The sequence below is a fragment of the Manis javanica genome, chromosome 14, assembly GCF_040802235.1.
Source record: "Manis javanica isolate MJ-LG chromosome 14, MJ_LKY, whole genome shotgun sequence".
Lineage (NCBI taxonomy): Eukaryota > Metazoa > Chordata > Mammalia > Pholidota > Manidae > Manis > Manis javanica.
The window spans coordinates 3,934,539-3,943,224 of NC_133169.1; the positions used below are offsets into that span (position 1 = coordinate 3,934,539).

At 45.9% G+C, this 8,686-nt stretch overlaps 1 long non-coding RNA gene across 1 annotated transcript; it reads left to right on the forward strand.

Annotated features, from left to right (window-relative positions):
• The first annotated feature begins 919 nt into the window (after positions 1–919).
• Positions 920–7,468, forward strand: LOC140846100 (uncharacterized). Its single transcript, XR_012124994.1, has 2 exons — positions 920–1,569; positions 2,127–7,468. It is a non-coding gene; the product is annotated as an uncharacterized lncRNA (long non-coding RNA).
• Positions 7,469–8,686: the final 1,218 nt, after the last annotated feature.

The window sequence follows — 8,686 nt, forward strand, 5'->3', positions numbered from 1 at the left end:
AGAATGTTCTTCCGTTTTGATCTGTCTAATGTTTAGGCTGGGCTTATGTATTTTTTTAAAAGACTTACTTTTTGTGAGCAGTGTTAGATTTACAGAAGAATTGAGCAGAAAGTCGAGAGAGCTCCCAGATGCCCTCCCCTATGACGCCAACAGAAAGTATTTTTATAGACTCACGGAGCATGGATTAGAGAATTCCAAACCATCTCCTTTACAGATGAGAAATATGAGGTCCAGAATACTGAAGCAGTTTCCCCAAAGTCAGAGAGTAGCAGACCTTACCTAGCATACACACATTTTTGGTGTCTTTTTCAGTTACTTCTAAGTTACTTCTCTGTAACCTAAGGAATGCGTTTGTATTTAAAGTGTCCATCTTAGAAGATTTTGTATAGTTTCAGCTTTTTAAAAAAACCCAGTTTAATTACAGAACGTAGAGACTGCCTTGTCTTAACTTTCTCTCAGAAACATTGCATGCGGACAGTTAATTCTTCCAGCAAAAAGGCAAGCAGAGGCAGCATCTGGTTTTGAATATTGTTGGCGCGATGGAATGAAGCCTGGTGGATGTATACAGACCTTCGCTGTTTACACAATCTAAGGGGGCCTTCGGGATGGAATTTTTCTTTGTTCTTTTCTTTTGGTTGCTGATCAAGAGACAGACTTGTCTGAGAAAAGCATCTTGGTTTTGGACAATGGTTTTCAACTTTACAGGGAGCTCACGGGCTGCTGGGCTAGTGGCATTCAGCTCTGGGTCGTCTGTAAAATTACTGATGGTCTTTGTGGCTTTCCACGTTCTTGTGTGAACGCTATTTTCCGAGTCCAACTCTTTCTCCTTTTTTGGTCTGTAAATTGCACTCTCTGCCTTGTGCCCTCGCAGAGCATTTGTTTCCAGAATACGTCAGGGAAAGTGGCTAGAAAGCAGGCATCTCATGTCCGACAGCAGAGAGGGGCAAATTTTAATACATTTTCCTTAACATGGCCTGGATGGAAAGCAACATCAAGATGCCTCAAATTTTCTTTGGCTCAAAAGCCTTATCTTCCTAGAAGATAGCAGCCCAGAGAAAAATCACGGGCTAGGTTACAGGCAGAGGAATGTTGGGTTTGCAGCCCGGTGCCTTTGGCTGGAGGCCCTGCAGAAGCTTCAGCTCTCTGACTTTTCCGCCCACAGGTGCCAAGCTTCCACCTCTGCCTCCAGCCCTGAAAGGCACACAGACCCTGTCTGGTGGCAGGGTCGCCCCCACAGGCCACTAGCTGTTGATGATGCCGGTACTGCCTGGCCCAGCTGCCAACATCCAAGAGCCACGTCTGCACAGAGCTGGAAGATCATTTCCCTCCGGGACAACGGCTCTCTCAGCCCCGACGCGCCCTCTATTGGCCAGCGCGTGAAATGCTTCCTTCCTCCATCAGTTAAAAAAAAATGAGCTCAATTGGCTCTGGAGGAAGGACGGACGTGCAGCCTTGTCTCACCGCCGCTCAGCTTGCCCGCTAATGACCCACCAGCAGCCTGAACGCGCCCGTTTGTCTGCAGCCCCTCACGCCCGAGGCGCCCTCCTCCTCCTGACCCCCGGCGGTGAGGTGAGCTGCGCCTCCTTCTCTCGGTTGTAAAGCTCCAAAAGTGGAATTTTTGTTTTGTTTGTTCGTTTTGCTTTCTGCCTTTTTTTAAGCGGACAGAGAAAACGCCCGAGAAAAGGGCCTTGGCGTCCTGCCGTGGTGCGGCCGGCCTCCTGCCACGTGTAAGCAGGTCAGACCCCGGGCCTGCAGTTCTGGAAGGTCTCTCACCTCAGGAGGTTTGAAAACCCCGGTGTGCAGGAGAGAGACCCGGGATGTGGCTTCTAACAAAACCCGTGCCGTTCCTAACTGAGCTGCCCCTTTAAATCGAACCTAACACTATTTTTCTTTTTTCTTTAATGGACACCACGCTTACTTTGGGGACTGCCCGCCTCCTTTTTTGGACCTTTTGCCCACGTCCTGCTGTCCACTGTTTTGTTTAAACGATGCCAAACATTTGGATGGTTAGCTGGATTTCTCAGTTTTGCACCCAGATGTTCGGAATCCTGTGGACATTGTCAAAGATTTGTTTATTATCATCCAGCTTGTAATCACGCTGTGTCTGCATAATCTTCATCTTCCAGATAAAAACCGAAAAAGTCGGCCCCTCATCCAGATGTCTCCAAATGTCCGGGTGTTTGTCATTGCCAAGGAACATCTGGATGGCTGTGTTTCTTTTTCCAGCTTTTATTCACATCTTTGGTACAGACACGATCTTGGGGTTTAGTTACTCTGGATACAACACAATAAATAGCCTGACGGTGATGCGCAGATATTAAACAGAGATACATTCACAACGTTCCTCTGGTTAGAATCCCAGTCTTGGTCTCCACAACCAACTGGAAAACCATCTCCGTCTGAGAAAGCACCCACGGAAAGTGACACGCTGACCCCTCCGTCCTCTCTCTAGCGGCCCTTCAGCATAAAGAGAGCTGGAAAGTCACGCGCCATCTGCATTTGTGTGGAGAGAAGCCTCCAAGAGGAAAGATACGTAAAGATAGGCAAACTCCTGGCCTCTTTCAGCCTCGGTTTCCTTGCCTCTACAAGTGTGATAATTTGGAGCATTGTTGTAAGGATTAAATGAAACAACATATTTAAAGAGCTTGCAGAGTCCCTAGTGTACCACAAACTTCTAGGAAAACAAACTCCACGTAGAGTTAAGATTCATCCTTTAATTAATGTCCAGAGTGAGTCTGGAGTTCAGAAGATAGGCCTGGCTGGGCGCGGTGGGGCAGCAGGTGGCTGGGGGTATGGGAGTCGGACGGAAGACACAGGGAGCAGGGGTAGAGAAGGGTCAGCGGGTGAGGCCGGGGCAAGCCAGCAGGGGATGGTGCCCTGGGAATCGAGACAGGAGACAGGTTTCGAGAGAGATGGAGTGATTTTCTGGGTCACATGCTCCCAAGTGGTCAGTTAGGTAAGACAGAGAAACATGTGTTTGGGGCAGCATGATGGACGTTGTCTTAGTGGGGATTCCTTCAGAAGCAAAACCAGGAACAAAGGTCCCAGTGGAAGTAGTTTCTTCAAGAGGGGAGCGTAGGGAAGATGGCCCAGCACCCATGCGGGCAACGGATGATCAATGTCCCCCGGGAAACTCTGAGAGCCAGTGAGGGAAGGATTTATACATCATCCCCTGCCAATCCCTGGCTGAGTCCTGCTCCTGAGGTGGGGAGAGGGCATTGATTTGCGGGCATTCCTGGTTGCTCTGGAGAGGTGGACAGGACTCAAGGGGCAAGAAAAGGCTTGGGTAGAGCAGTGGGGCTTGCAGGCCCTGGCGTGGTAAGCAGGTGGTCACAGCAATGTCAGTGGAGTGATGGGGATGGGAGCCAGACGCGAGTGAATCCCCAGAGAGGAGGTGCAGTGCCATGTGCTGCCAGCCCGTTTGGGGAGGGTAAGTGTGCAGACAAGAAAAGAGATGGGTCATTAGCCAGTGTGAGATGTGGTGTTGAGGGAAGGTATTTCCTGAGAGTAGGTGTTCACAGTGATCAGATGATGCCCCAGAAGGTGGGCCGCGTGCGCACAGGGGGCCTGGGTGGGACAGGTGTGGCTCTCCTGTTCCCCTGGGGGCAGAGGTGGAGAAGATGGGGCAGGTAGATGCACCCAACTCAGTTTCTGCTCTTCTGACTGAAGATGAGCTATGCCCTCTGGGCGCGGTGGGGCAGCAGGCAGAAGAGGCTTGACGGGGATATGAAAAGTGATTATCTCACAGATGGAAAAACGAACTTATTCTGTTTACTTGCTTTTATTTCCATTTTGCATTTATTTAGCTGAAATCTGCTCGTCTGCTGAGGACACCTGCAGCCCCGGAAGGGGGAGCTCCTTCACCAGGACAGGCAGATGTCCTGCTTGCTCCCCTGTGCCATTTCCAGACATGTAATTTTCTTTCTACCTCTAAAAATCTGTTTCTGTATTCTGGAAGACTATTTTGAAAATTCCCCTTGCAGTATCTGTTCTGCTTTCTGCAGCGTAAGTCTGCTCTTTTCCTTCTTTGATGAGGATTTTAATCCTGTGTTTTTGGTTTTAGTCTCATTAGAATCACTTTTCATCTCATCCATGTGCATTGTCTCATGTTGCTTTTTTCCAATCCTGCTGCCCTGTCATCTCAGCCTGTTCAGTCTTTGTTAGTTTCTGCTCTTGTTTCAGGGATGTGATCTTTTCTAGGCCTCACTTAAGGATGCCGGGCAGTTTCTGGACATTTTATTCCTTATGCTACAAGGTTCATTTCAGAGAAATGCTCTTGTTCCGGCTCTTTTCATAGCCCCATTTTTGAGACTTAGGTAATCCTTGGTAATCTTTGAATAAAGCTGCATCTTTGCCCACATTTGTTGTTCATGGTGAAGGTGTTGTTTTGGTTCACATGTTGGTTTAATTCTCTTCAAATTCACCACTGAAGGGTTCAGTTGATGAGTATGCTTCTAATTTACTTCTCATTTTCTAGATGAGTTTCAACTAGTGCACCTCTGTTCTCTTGAGCTGCCAACTTACACCCATTTGAATGCTTCATTTTCTAGTTTTCAGAGTCCCGTGGGGACTTCAAAAGCTATTCTTTCTGGTCTGTATAGCTACCAGGGCCCTTCCAGTTTCTGTTACCAACAAGCCTCACCTCATTACCAACTGAACTATCTTCTAGGATTGCAACCTCTGCCTGAGAGAGAATGACCTACGTGCGTGGGTAGAGGTAGGGCCTGGGGGGAAATGATGTCAGAGGAAAGGTATCATCTTTCCACTTAGACTGACACCAAGCAGGGAGAGAAATAGCGGCCCAGTTTTCAGCTTGATCACAGGTAGATGCAGAAAGAGCTGCAAAGTGTTTTCCTGTCTTCGTTCAGGTAGCCCCTGGTCCACGAAGGGAGGTGAGGTGAGGCCCCACACTGACTGCTAGTCAGGATTTTCTCCATCCAGATCTGTTGGTGTTTCTATTAGCAGCAGTTCCTCCCCATTTCCAGCACTAGGTGGTCTCCATTTTTGTTCCAGAATCTCATCTTTTTTTCTGAGTCACCTGCGATATTTTAGGAAGAAGTTGAGAGAGGCCAAAATGGGGCTGCCGACTTGATTCTCTTCAGATCGGCAGCTCCTCTCCTTTAGGGCTGGAGGTGCCCTGTGGTTCTGTGTTTCCAAAGGGGGAGCCTCAGTGTCTCATGGTGGGTGGACGGGCAGGGTTGCAGCTGGACTGATCTGTGCCCTGAGTTTCGTTGTTAACTGCTGTTTTGGAATTGCACGGTCTCCCATGCACTAAGCTGGGCTAACAGTATTGATTTTACAGGGTTTATAAGAGGTTAATAAAACAGTGATTATAACTGATCAAATGTGAAAGACCTAAACCCGTTCCTGATTCACTGTTATGATGCACATGACCCACTGCAGAAGTCTTTGTAACACACCCACGTCGAGGATCTCAGTAAACTGGACCACTTATGTTGTATCACTACTAACTAACTTTCTATTGCATCTTTATAAAGTCTTTTTTTTTTTACAAATATTTTTTCACTGACTTCTCATCAGAACCTTGGGAAGCCGGGAGTGTTGCCGTCAGGTCATGTTTCAGAATGAGCTGTAGAGAAGGAAAGTGAATTCCTCAGTGCTGCTGGCTAATTCAGACCTGGGCGTGGGGCCCAAGTCCTCTGCTCAGGACGCCTGTGGCTCTCGACACAACCCCTCACCTCCGTGGTAACGCATTGTAGGGCACCTGTCCACCCAGCTCCGATTCCAGAGAGGACCTTCTGCACCACTGCATGCTGGGAAAGCCGAAGGGGACATCTCATCACCCTCTTAGGAGCATCCCGTTCAGCTGTGCATGTTAAAGCACAGCTACACGAGATGTTTTATCAGGTGTCATTTGTGTTCCTTGTGAGAAAAGATTTCCAGTGAACATTGAAGGTTCTACTATTTGTTCCATTATTAATGGAAACTGAGCAGCATCTTTACCCTGTGGCATCATCGTCACTTGGATCATTTATATCTTGTTTTTAGACTAAAAGTAAATTTGCAAGCAACTGAGAAAATGAAAACCTGCTTTAGCAAAAAATTACCATTATTGAAGACAGCTAAAACTGAAAGTATACAGGCATGGAAGGAAAGAATTCTTGGCCTTTTGGGACTTTGTTTCTGCTTTTGAAGATTGGCAATAAATCCAAATGGTAGCTTTCATTGCACCTGGTGTGGGAGGGAGAGAAACAGGCCAAGAGGAAAGCTTTCTCCCACCAATTTTGGGGTTCGTTGGAATGATGCATAGGAACCAAGAGCACTTGGCCATTTCCTCTTCCCCGTGGAAATTTCCAGGCACAAGGGTCTTCACACATTTTTGAGGTAAGGGCCTATAAAAACACAGTTGTACTGACACTTTCTCAAAGATGTGCCTTTGTACTTGTCAGATAATTTAAAGCCAGTTCCTGTTCCATGTGAACCTGGCCTCGACGTTCACCCCTCCAAGCCTTGTGAACGCCCATGGCTCCCGCGGGCCACGTGTACAGCACAGAAGTAGTGCTCAGCCGTGCCTGCTGGAGAGCACGCGTGTGCCGGAGCGCCGGGAAGGCAGAAAGCCTCTCCAGAGGCAATGCAAGTAAAGAACTAAGCCAGAGAGATGACCACGGAGCAAGAGGAACCTGAGAGCTAAAGGCTCGACGATCCTGGACCGACTGGCCGTGCATATGTGAGTCCTGCGCGTGAGAAGTGACTTGCTGCCTAGGCCGTCTGATTCATTCAGCCCAAACAATTATTGAACAAGTGGGAAGATCCAAATCAATAACAACAGAAGTGAAAAAGGAGACATTACAACTGACACCACAGAAATAAAAAGAATCCTAAGGAAGTGCAGTGAGCAATTATATGCCCGTGGACTGGGCGACCTAGAAGAAATGGATGAATCCCTGGAAACACACAAGGTACCAAGACATATGCATGAAAAATAGAAAATCTGAACAGTCCAACAATGAATAAAGAGATGGAATCCATCATCAAAAACCTCCCATAAAATAGAATCCCAGATGTCTTCACTAATGAATTCTATCAAATATTTAAAGAATTAACATGAATCCTTTATAAATTCTCCAAAAAAACTTGAAGAGGCAGCTCTTCCAAGCTCAACTTTCTGAGGCCAGCATTACCCTATGTCAAAGCCAGAACATTTCTTTAAAGTCGTACAAATGGTCAACAGGCTCACGAAAAGCTGCTCAGGGAAATGCAAATCAAAACCAGAGTGAGTGATCACCACATACCTGTCAACATAGCTATTTTTTAAAAAAAATAAATGCCGGCAAAGATGTAAAGCATTTGAAACCTTGTGCACTGTTGGTTATAATGTAAAATGGTGCAGACACTATGGAAAACAGTATAGAGGTTCCCTAAACAATTAAAAACAAAACAACCATGTGATCCAGTAATCCCACTTCTGGACATGTGTTCAAAGAAAATAAAATCACCATCTTGAAGAGATATCAGCTCCCATATCCATTGCACCATTCTTCAAATAGCCAATATGCATAAACAACCACAAATATTCACAGACAGATGAATGGATAAACAAGTGATATATATGAATATTATTCAGCCTTAAAAAGAAAGAAGGCAATCCTGTCATTGTGACAACATGACTGAACCTAAAGACACATAGGTGAAATAAACCACTTAGAGAAGGACAAATGCTCTGTAATTCCACTTATATGATGTCTCTAAAATAGTCAAGCTCATAGAAACAGAATGTAGAATGGTGATTGCCAAGGGTTGGGGAGAGGGGCAAATGGGGGCTGCTGCTCACCAGGTACAAAGTTTCAGTTATGTAGAATGAATACATTCTAGACATCTGCTGTACAACCTTGTGCCTATAGTTAACTGTGAACTTAAACATTTGTTACATGGGTAGATCTCATGTTTATACCAGAATTTGAAGAAGGGAGAAAGAAAAAACTCTGATATGCAAAGCACCATTTTGTTTAAAAGAAGGTTCTGATTTAGGAGGTGATGGGCAGGCCTGAGGTTCTGCATTTCTAACAAGCTCCCAGGTGATGACAGTCATTCTAGTGTGGTCAACATTTTGAGTAGCAAAGTGGCAGAAAATGCAAGAATGGGGATCATGGAGGTCTTGTGCCCTTGGAGAAATGTCGTATAATGTAGCCATTAAAATAGAGCCTTCGGGGTCGGGCAGACTGTGTTTCAATGATAGTTGCTTCACTTAGTAGCTGTGTACCTTTAGGCAACTCTAGGGGCCAGCAGCAGACCAACCAAAGATCTGCCTCTGTGGCAAATTGCTGATTTTGAATTAAAAGTTACCTAAGACACAGCCAATGGGAGAACACTGACCCCTCCTTTGTCTCCAGAAAACAGGAAATAAATCTTCTACATGAAAGGTGCCCAGCTTGTACCAGGAGATAGAGACGCTCTTATCAGCAGAGTTGGAGAATTCAGAGCCCAGAAGGCCATATAAACAAACCTTGTTACTTTCCTAATTTATGAATCCAACCCAAATTCTGTTTGGAATTCCTTACTAATTGAAGCTCCCGAATATAAGTTTTATTTTGTCCTATCAGTTCCTCACAGATTCATCATCTTTTGTCTAAAAAATATAAAAACTGCTTGCCTTGGTCATTTCTTTTGGTTTCAATTTCACTATTGGGCTTCTGTGCACACATAATAAACTGATTTTTTTTCCTGT